This window comes from Crassostrea angulata, chromosome 5, assembly GCF_025612915.1.
Source record: "Crassostrea angulata isolate pt1a10 chromosome 5, ASM2561291v2, whole genome shotgun sequence".
In the NCBI taxonomy this organism is placed as follows: domain Eukaryota; kingdom Metazoa; phylum Mollusca; class Bivalvia; order Ostreida; family Ostreidae; genus Magallana; species Magallana angulata.
The window spans coordinates 29,554,255-29,565,271 of NC_069115.1; the positions used below are offsets into that span (position 1 = coordinate 29,554,255).

At 31.3% G+C, this 11,017-nt stretch overlaps 1 long non-coding RNA gene across 1 annotated transcript; it reads left to right on the forward strand.

Annotated features, from left to right (window-relative positions):
• Positions 1 to 8,522: 8,522 nt before the first annotated feature.
• On the forward strand, positions 8,523 to 10,297 carry LOC128183901 (uncharacterized). The gene is made up of 5 exons (XR_008243667.1): positions 8,523 to 8,771; positions 9,180 to 9,260; positions 9,546 to 9,684; positions 9,815 to 9,901; positions 10,161 to 10,297. It is a non-coding gene; the product is annotated as an uncharacterized LOC128183901 (long non-coding RNA).
• The last annotated feature ends 720 nt before the right edge of the window (positions 10,298 to 11,017 follow it).

Here is an 11,017-nt window from a genome sequence, read left to right on the forward strand (position 1 = left end):
AAGATCTGTATAGAAGAAACATTATTGAATCACCCAATTGTATTTGTGGTCAAAAGGAGGAGGTTTATCACTTTTTCTTTGTATGCAAGAATAATGTAAATGCTACAAACAATATTTTTGAATTACTTTTTAATAGGCTTGAAGAAACAATTTTCATTAACTCACATATGCTTCTTTGGGTAGTAACAATTTGTCTTACAATACAAACTGCTTGATTTATTTTTTCAGCAGTTTAAAAGTTCATTAAAGAGTCTGGAAGATTTAATATTTAGATACCGTTTTGATTTTGATTTTTTTACTGTATATTAACGTTATCTACTATATATTAGCAAGTATTTTGTATATGCATGTCTATGAATTTAATTATTATAAAGTCAATAACTAAAAGTCAATAACTATAAGTAACATGTAATAATACTATGATAATTGTATATGTTGTATGTATTATCATTAGGAGAGGAATTTGTAAGTTGTAAGAACTTGTTTCCAACCCTTTTGTGTAATTTACACAATTAAATATGTTCAAATCAAATCATTCCTTATTCGCAGTTTCATTTATGGCATGCTCCTACAAAAGTGGAGGGGGGGGGCAAATCCATGATTTTTCCATTCCATTCCATATAAAGTTAAGAAAAGTGCCAGCTGCCAAAAAAGTGGGGAGGGGGAAACAGCCCCCTCATCTCAAACCCCGATGCTACGTGCCTGTGATGTAAACACATGGTGTGCTCTGGGGTATTTGCATGATCCCAACGGACTCGTCAACTAATCGGTGTGCAAAATCTATGAATGAGATATTGTGGCGCGAAATCCTGCTATTACCGTTCATGCAACGAATGAACTCATGATCCATGGGGAGGGGGGCAGATGAATTTTTGACATTTGTTTTGTAACAGCTACATACATGTATATTATACTTTGGATCGGATGTTTTGAAGGAATCTAACGAATTAAGAAACACACTTGATTAGTAATTGTTAAATGTAGTGATGTACAATTAGTATGAGACGCGTGTTATGATCCCATTTCAAGATTAATGAAATCGCCCAATTGAACGAAAATCGGGTCACACCCCGCTTCGGCGATTTAGTTCCTCCAGTAAACATTCCAGCTGTATAAATATATATTTTTTTTAATCAAAACTGATGACTGTCTTGTAATAATGAAAATCCAACACCAATTATTACTTACATTGTACCGTAATCGACAATATGTTGCAACTTGTTGCAATAACCCCCTCCCCCTTTTCCACCGTTCAAATATAGTGGAATTCTGATTTATTGGATTACACACGTGCACTGCATGGTGAACGTACCTTTTACTTGAAAACTCTTGCTCGCTGTTGTTATTACATGCCATATAACATTTTCATCATTTGTGAATGTTAATGCTGACATCTTAAACATGCATCGGTTAATCTTTTTTGTGAAAAATCCTGATATTGCTTGTCCCATTGTCTGCACTGTTTTGGAGAATGCAACTTTTAAACCTTAGATATGCCTGACGTCATGAAGTCAGACAATGAATCCTTATACAGTTTTGTCCCGGATTTACTCTCACTGGAATCTGCTGTCGGTAAAGTCGGTTATTTAAAATTTAGTCGAGACAATAAAAGTGTATGCTTTTTTTGCACAAGTATGCTTAGTTTTGTAAGAAACATGTATTTCCATACGTATCTGCTCCGTATAGTAGTGCTTATAAATGTGCATGGAAAATATTTTCGGTTAGAAACCTGTGTGTAAGGAAAGATAAAATCCTAAGCAGAAATTTGAAGCTGTAAACACAAGCGTTTCAATGTTTATAATGTATTCCTCTTTTGTATGCGTCTCTTCAGAGGAGAGAGACCTTTCCTCGCTGCAAATATTTTTCATCTAAAAAGGGATTTAACATAGAGTTTCTCCCCATACGTTTTTCGTGTGCACGTAAAAAGATGAAGTGAATGAAAGAAAATAACCAGTGAAGTTGAAATTATAAGTAAACTTTGCCGCCCCTCCCCCATACCCTTACAGACACGATTTTTAAAAATTTTATGATTTTAAATTTTTTTTGTCAATATATAAATTAAAAATAAGATATCTTTAATCTTTAATCTATATGTATATCAACTTGAGTAACATGGCCCATGGAAAGTGTTAAAAATGAAGATATTTGTAACGATATGCACTAGTAGCTGACGAGATTAAAAGAGATATCTGAGTAGTTGTGTCGTAATATCATGTGGATGTCCAAATAGAATCTTGAAATAAGCAAGAGTTGTCAATATAAGCAATCTATATATACAGCTACTTGAGATATTGTGACAAAACCCTATATAAATAAGGATATTTGTAACAAATTGTACTAGTAGCTGACGACAAAAAGAAAGATATCTCAGTTGTTGTGTCGTAATATCATGTAGGTGGCCTTACAGAATGTTAAAATTAACAAGACTTGTAGATATCTTCAATCTATTTATACAACTACTTGAGGTGTATAAACTAAATATTTAAAAATGGAGATATTTGAAACAAAATGCACGAGTAGCTGACTACATAAAGAGAGATATCTCAGTAATTGTGTCGTAATATTATGTGGATGACTTGAAGGAATGTTGATATTAGCAAGACTGGCATATATCTTCAATTTATGTATACAGCTACTTGAGATATATTGACAAAACCGCCGAAAAATAGAGATATTTGTAATAAAATGCGCTAGTATCTGACTACATAAAGAGAGATATCTGAGTAATTGTGTCGTAATATTATGTGGATGACTTGGAGAAATGTTGATATTAGCAGGTCTGGCATATAACTTTAATTTATATATACAGCTACTTGAGATATATTGACCATTGACAGTGATTTAGTGCAATTTACATCTTTAGAACACAAATAGTAATCCTAGGTATGTGTTCTCACATGGACAGTAACAAGTTACTAGAAGCCAAGTTTGTTTCATCTCGTAGCCAGTTACTAGTAGCTAGCTTTTCCTAATTCTCGAAGCCAGTTACTAGTAGCCAGTTACTAGTAGCTAACTTAACCTATCTCAGAAAGACAGGACAAAAATTGACACGCACTGTTTATCGATTGGTCGAAACCTACAGCGACCTCAGAAAAATAACGGACTGCACGAGATAATCATGATGATTACTCACAGGAGACGATCTAGCTGTTTCTTTTGGCTAACCTACATATATAAATTAACAGTAATTTAGTGAATTTTACTAACTTTTTATAATCAATTCATCAATTAGTTGAAAGAAAGATGTTAATATAAACAATAAATTGCTTTCTTTGATCATTCATTCGGGTTATGAAGATAGCGATCGTTGCAAAAAAAATAAACATAACCCGCTAACGCGGGATATGTATTTTTTCTGCAATGTCGCTACCTTCATACCGCAAATGATGATTTATTTGGGCTATGAAGATATCGATCATTGCAGAGAAAATTGCATAACCCGCGGGTTGTGTATTTTTTCTGCATGTCGCTACCTTCATATCCCGAATGAATCACCAAAGAAAGCATTTATTGTTTAAATAAGTTTAACGTGTATTTTTGATTCAGCTATTTCATGATCACATCATTTTTGCAACCGAAATATAAAGCAAACACCAAAGTTCTCAAATGAGCATCAGGATATATCCATAAAATAAACAATGCAAAGGAAAAGCTAATGTTACTTTCGATGCTTCTTTAATTGTATTACTATGGTATGATTTTCAAATTTATTTGCATTTTATATTTAGTTTCATTTCGTATATTCAAAAGCAATCGCAAGCATCATCTTATGAATCTTCATGTGCTGGAAAATACGAATATTTTTAAAATGTAAGGAAAATATTAAACATTAGTTTTTAATTAATAAGTTACATAAGTTCTCCATAGAATTCTTCCTGTTAAATATTATCTTAAGAAAATCAGAATTACTACCTCTGACTGCTGTACGTTCTGTAATGATATGCCTGAAACTATAAAACATGTTTTTGCAACTTGCAAGAAAATCCAGCCTCTATGGAATGCACTTACTTATACTTATATATGAGAAATGCAACAACAATGTTAATTTTGATGTTTGTAATGTATTATTTGGTGTTTATCCCATTGTTTGGGAGAACAGAATTCTAAACTTTGTAATCCTATATACAAAACAATATATATTTTTATGTTTAAAACAAAGTAAGACGCCACATTTTTTAGGGCTTTTACACTATTTAAATCAAAGATACAAGACTGAAAAGTATATTTATATTCAGAAATCAGAAATTGATGAATTTGAAAAAGCATGGTCTCCTTGGATTGATTTTATTAATCATCTGGCAGTTTAGAATTAACATGTGTACAATAATGCATCAATTTAATATTTTTATGTTTTTTGTTTTTTGGTATTCTGTTTTGTTTTCTTTCTTTGGTTTGTTTGTCTGGTTTTTACATTTAATAATGCGTTGTCAAATAAAAAATACTAACGAAACACACTTATAAAAACTTAAGAATTCACTTTCCCATTGGATATTAACATAAACTGTATGCCTTGAAAGTAATAGCCAATGCAGTTGTAAAATAAATACTTACCACATGGCAAAATTACAGAAAGAGGGACAATGCATTTCAGGATACAACCAACCATTTTGTTTCTCCAATACGATGAATTGTGTGTATCAAAAAAAAGTCCGTGTAAATATATTCTTCATTAGGTACAAAATCACAAGAAGTTGAAAATTGATTAGAATAATCTTTGCTGACTTTCCATACTGATCACTCTGACGATAAATTCATTTAAGGAAGTTGTATTCAACGTTTATTGTAACATTTTGTGTGTCACTTTAATCTAAATTTAATTTACCGGTACATGTATCCTCAAATTTTGATTTCACAGTACGTGCATCGGTATATGTATATACACACAATTTATACAGTTTTCCTCTTCATTTACACCCTGTTCAAGTAAGAGTATGTGCTTATAAATGATATCAATATACACTTTGGGGAAATTACTTGATTTATATTGACAATTCAACGTAAAGTAAAACATATACTGGAGCCTGTTATGTGACGATTTCTTTTTGTTCATAGCAACGCCACATTTTCGATTTGACAGCTTAGACAGCCGTAAACAAAAGAGAAATAATATCTGATTGGTGCAGAATTTTTTATCAGCCAATGACAGGCAGATAAGTTAAAAGGCAGTAAGTTAGATAATATTAAGTAACATTTAAGTTGTTTTGCTCCCTGTGTCCCCTTTTTTACCACGTAAAATTTACTTAAAGAGGTTCGTTCCTCTGTTTTTTGGTAGCCATTTTGGGTCACCTCATTCTAGAAACTATGCATCATATATTGATTCTACTTATAAATTCAAATTTTATTATTCCAATTAAACTTTCTTTAACAAAATAGTAAAAGAAAAATTACATATTTACAGAGTTAAGTACGGGACTATATTTTGTGGCGGAAGGTTTTCAAGAAGAAAATGAAAAGTTTTCATAATTCGGTTGTTTTAGTGTACCGTCACTTTAGCTACCTTATTTTCAGTGGAAACACAATTTCCAGATAGTGTGTGCAGTAGGATATCTTCATTTTGATACAAACAACATAATTTTACAGTTTTTCAATATTTCTATCGACACATATTGGCTTTAACTTATATTTCATAAAAGTCAAGGAAAAATGAATTCCAATTTTTGCCTAAAATCAGCTTATTTCATGCCATATCTTTAATTTTACATAATACACCCATACTTTTTGTTTTATTTTCTGAAATTTTAAGATTTTTCTGACAAGTTTATTAAATTTGAGAAAAAGTTTTAGACATTTAATTAATTTCATTGCATGCTGAATTGGCAATGGATAAAAATAGCGTTTTATCAGTGCAAAAAGGTCAAAATATCAATTAGCTGAAGAAATTGAAAGATTTTTCTTTATGATAATTTTACTTTTTTTATTATAAATAGTATACTTTTTTTTTGAGGCCATGGTTCATTCCAATAATAAAATATAGAGGGAAAAGCGATTTATGTGCAATCTGCACTTTCAGTGCAGAAAGGTCATTAAATACACCGTACCGCCAAATGGGGCATATTAACCCCGTTTTGTTTTGAATTTTGGTTAAGCTATGTGTGTAGATTTTTAAAATATACTTTAGAAAACAACTTTATGACTTTTGATCACAGGATCCAACGTCCTTAATATAATGTAACCATTACTTAAATCACGATACCTGCTGTATCAAATTTACGAGAGACCATGGCATCATATTCTTCCTGTATCATTTAAAAGTAGTACTAAAAACTTGATGTTTTAAAACCAACAAGTGTTTTGAAAGAATTGATCTTTAGAAGTGTAATTTTTTGTACGAATTTACATATCTCTTAATACATAGGACTATTACGGTTGCTATTTTTGTGGGGAAAAACCCAGTCATGATATTCAAAAAGCTGTGAATATGGGGTTGTGAAAGATGAATCGTACACAAGCACCAATTTCTTTAATCATATAGCATAAGATACAAGTCATAAGAAATCAACTGCATTTCCAGAGCGGTTTCTGGCAGAAATGATTATCTACATGTTCCAAAATAAGCGAGGATGATACAACAATGATAAATAAATGAATGAAAAATTATATCTCTAGTAAATATTTTGATACATGGCTTGCAGTGATCAAGCATAGCACATCAACTGATGGTATATAACTGACCCGCAGGCGTATATATGATGACAGGTGATGGTTTAGAAATTTTTAAGTGAATCACGGACTTCTTCGATCCCTTCGCAATGGCTATGTTTGTGAAAGAAATGCAATTTAACGGCACTTGCACAGTATCTTAGTACTCGATTGTTTTCAATTTCGTTACACTTTCTGTATTATGTGCGAGGTTGTAAATAACTAATTGTCAGATACATTTATATTGCCAGTACAGAAAATTGATATGCAAAAGTAAGTCTGACAAAACAAAAGGGCAATATTCCATGAAATTACAAAAATATAGGCCAAAATTGGGATTAATTTTGAGACGTGGAATGCAAGCCAAAATTTGTTTGAAATGAAGTTACAAAAGTTAAACTTAGATGCAAGAAAAAACTGTATTAAACTAGATACAATAAAACATCGTTGTGTTTAAAACATAGGAAAAAAATTATAGCCAAAAAGTAACGGGTTAAGCTTGGGTGGATATGGAACAGACTTAAATTATTTCGTTGTAATCGATTTCCTTATAGAACAGCATTACTGTAGTCTTGAGGAAACAAAAAAACAACACAACGTCAAATATGCATTGTTTAAAAAAAACAATCACTTTTACATTTAGCATTACTTCGTTGCCCTTTCTTATCGATATGTTTCTAGTTAACTATCATTAAGATAAGTTGGTTCCTTTTATTTGAGCAATTTAATACAATTTCTATCGTTTCCTTTATGTATTCAATCCGAGAAACATTGTTATTTCTTAATTTATTTATCACATGTATACTTCCTTGATTTACTCTTAAGCTGAAAATATAAAGATAGTAGTGTTTTGTATTCATTTCGTTTCCTTAATGTTTGCGTGTCTCTTTCGAGTTATTAGTTTATGATTTGAAACACTACATAAAAGGCTTATAGCTTTAATGAAGGCCTCAGTACATGAACAAACCTTCGTTTTTGATCGGCGCAGATCTGCTTTGTGCTGATATTTTTTATCTAGTGTGAATGATTTTGATATTTTACCGTGGTGTTACGATCAATTTCAAATTACTTCTATTCAAAGAAAATATTTTACAATGTTGTTCAGAAAATGGCTTATACAGTTTGCAGCTTCAAACTGTTTTTCTGTAACAGTATTACAAATGTGTTCATTTTTAAAAATTCAATTTACTTATTTACTTATTATAAGTATTTAACAAGCAAGCTTTTTCCTTGTAAATCAGCAAGCACAAACTGTCAATTCTGATTACTGTATACTTAGAACTCTTTCTGAAATGCTGTAAATTGTAAAATATGAAATAGTAATAACAATAATGTTGTACTACACAGCTAATTGTGCCACATACGTTTCACATATGTTTGAACTTAACACATGTACAACATACGTTAAACATATGTGACACTCATGTGAAGTCAAACCGTATGTTACACATATGTTGAGAAACGCATGGTTAACATACGTGTGATAACATAGGTTCAACATCACATATGTTTAACATACGTTAGATTTTACATATGTTAAACGTATGTGAACCATATGTTTTACATATGTAGATCTCAACCACATGTTACACATATGTTAATAAACACATGGTTAACATGAGTTCTAAAAACCATATGTTACACGTGCGTTAATAATATATGTTTTACATATGTATGAAGGCATGCATTTGAATAACTTGACAAATTATCTGCATGCGTGGAAAGTTAATGAAATTTACACAGTAAAATTATCGCAAATATACCTCGGATCCTTCCCCTCGGGAAAACACATTTATCCTCGGACCCCCCCCCCCCCCCCCGGAAACATTTCTGGATCCGCGCATGATCTGCATGTACATGTTGCTTTATCACTCTTGTCTCTGAAATGAATGCATGTGTGAAGAAAAGCCTTGCTACTGTGCATGTTTATTGGTTTAAATTTTTTATGTAGTTATGCATAAATAAAGTTGTTTCATTAACAGAATCCACGTGTCTTCTTAAAATTAATTCGATAAGGAATCCGGAATTAATACGAAATCGGTTTTAGTTTTGTCGATGACAAAACATACGTCACATTTTTACGTCACGGAGGCAGCAGATCGAACATGCAGGATGAATTTAGCTTAGCAGAGGTAATGATTGTCAAGCATTCGTTTTTATTTACTTGCATTTGAAAATTATATCGTAAAATTACCGATGGCAAAAGAGTAATCATGTAGAACGGAGCTGTAACTGTGTTCTCCGGGAAAATTCGGGTTGAATTAATGACGATAAAAATGATGTTTCCCCAGAGAGCTACAACTAAGCAGCTATTTGGTTTAGTTAATTTAGAAGAATCAATACTTATTAAAACCCATAAAATATATGTCGATCTTGGATAAGACGCATTTGAAAACTGAAATATTGAAAGTAGAGAAAAACTAGAGCAAAGCCTATGCAAAGTAACGAGTAGGTCTTCCATTGCAACTAAGTGAAATGGTTACTGAATTGCCTCTATTAAGTTGTATTCTTATTGCATGGTAATTGAAACATTTTTATAGGTATGCATTGACTGCTTGACATATCCCTGGAAGAGGACATCAACTAGCTAACAGTCAAAGACAGATGTCTCTTTGAATAATGTAAGTATACATACCATTGCATTTCACAGTTTTTCAACCATTTTTTAAGGGTCATCAACACCGCTGGGAAAAAATTTTCCATACAAATTCAACCTAATAAATAACTCAATGGTATGGATTTCTATGACATTGTCATTGACTGTTTTTTGAAAAAAGTAGAAGTCATTGGGTGTTCAGGATCATTAATAATAATCTGTTGCATGACACCTACATTTGTATTTCTTAGTAAGTAAGTGTAAAATTTTGATATATCTATTTATCTAATGCATGTATTATAATTTGTAGCAAATGGATATGATACAGAAGTTTCAAAGATCTGTTTTGATGTTGCCTGAAGATTTTGTAATGAATGATCCAGGATCCAAATGTTCTTCGCGAAGTTCAGACAGTTGCAATGTGGTTGCTAATTTAGTGACAGATTAAGGTAATTCAATCTAGATAAGGATTAATGCAGGCATGTATCCAGTCACCCCCCCCCCTTTACATGTATAAATTATATTTTTTATCATGTATTTAAATGATTGTATGTACTTAAGTTTATATTAATATTTTAGAAAGAAGTTCAAACAAGCATTTTCATGGGAAAACATTAAAAAGGAAGGAATTGGAGGTGGACAAAAATCAGGATGAATATACTAGAGGTAAAAAATTATTTTGTCTTGTGATTGACCTTCTATTTGCCCCCCCCCCCCCCTCTCTCTCTCTGAGAGCTTGCAAATAAAAGAAAAAATTATTAACAATTGTAAACTTTCTTCATGTTGTAATGTATTTGCAATAAAATCTAAATGGATCCTGTTATTCTTTAACAATATTGTTGAATAAAAAAGCAACCGAGGCATTTGTAAATTTTACTTTATCATAAAATGAAATTTAATGGTAAATTCTTTGTTTTTTTTCCAGAAACTATTAAAGCACAGAAGAATGACAACAATATAAATCTAAATGTAATCATTCAAGGAATTAAATTCATTTTTAATCTCGAAACTGTCTTTTTTCTGTAACTCTAATTTTAGATTAACAAGTAGCTGGAAATGCAAAATGAATGTTTCCAAAGATCCACTGAAGTCACTGAGTATCAAATAAAGTGATTCAAGCAGCAAGATGAAGTATATCATGAATGAACTGAAAAATTGAAAATATTCAAGTAATTTAATTTTAAGCAATTTACATGTGATATGTATGTAATTCATGTGAAAAACGTACGTTGGATCCACATACGTAAAACGTATGGACTGTATCACGTATGTCTAACACACGTGTAACATACGTTTCACATATGTTCATTAACGTACGTTAAACACATGTGGTACTTAAATCACGTTAAACGTACGTGAGGTCACATACGTATCACACATGTTTAACGTATGTGAAACGTATGTGGCACATTTTGCTGTGTATTAGTAATAGAATATAATGAACTAGAGGGCGACCTGGCTCTCGTACTTTTATACGGTATAGGACAAAAAGAACTGTGACTGTAGAAGCAAGTCCTACCGCATAGTACCGCATTTTATATTCTCTATATTCACAATTGTCAATTCCTATTACATGTTTATTCGTAAATTGTATTTAAATTATGACTTAGAATTGTTTTCATATATATATATATATATATATATATTTTTTTTTTTTTTTTCGATAAATCTTTACATAAGGAAAAAAAATGATAAATTCGCACTATTAAGTTAGATTTGTGTATGATCTACTATGATTACAATTATATTACTTCACTTTATTAACTTTACTTTGTAAAAATA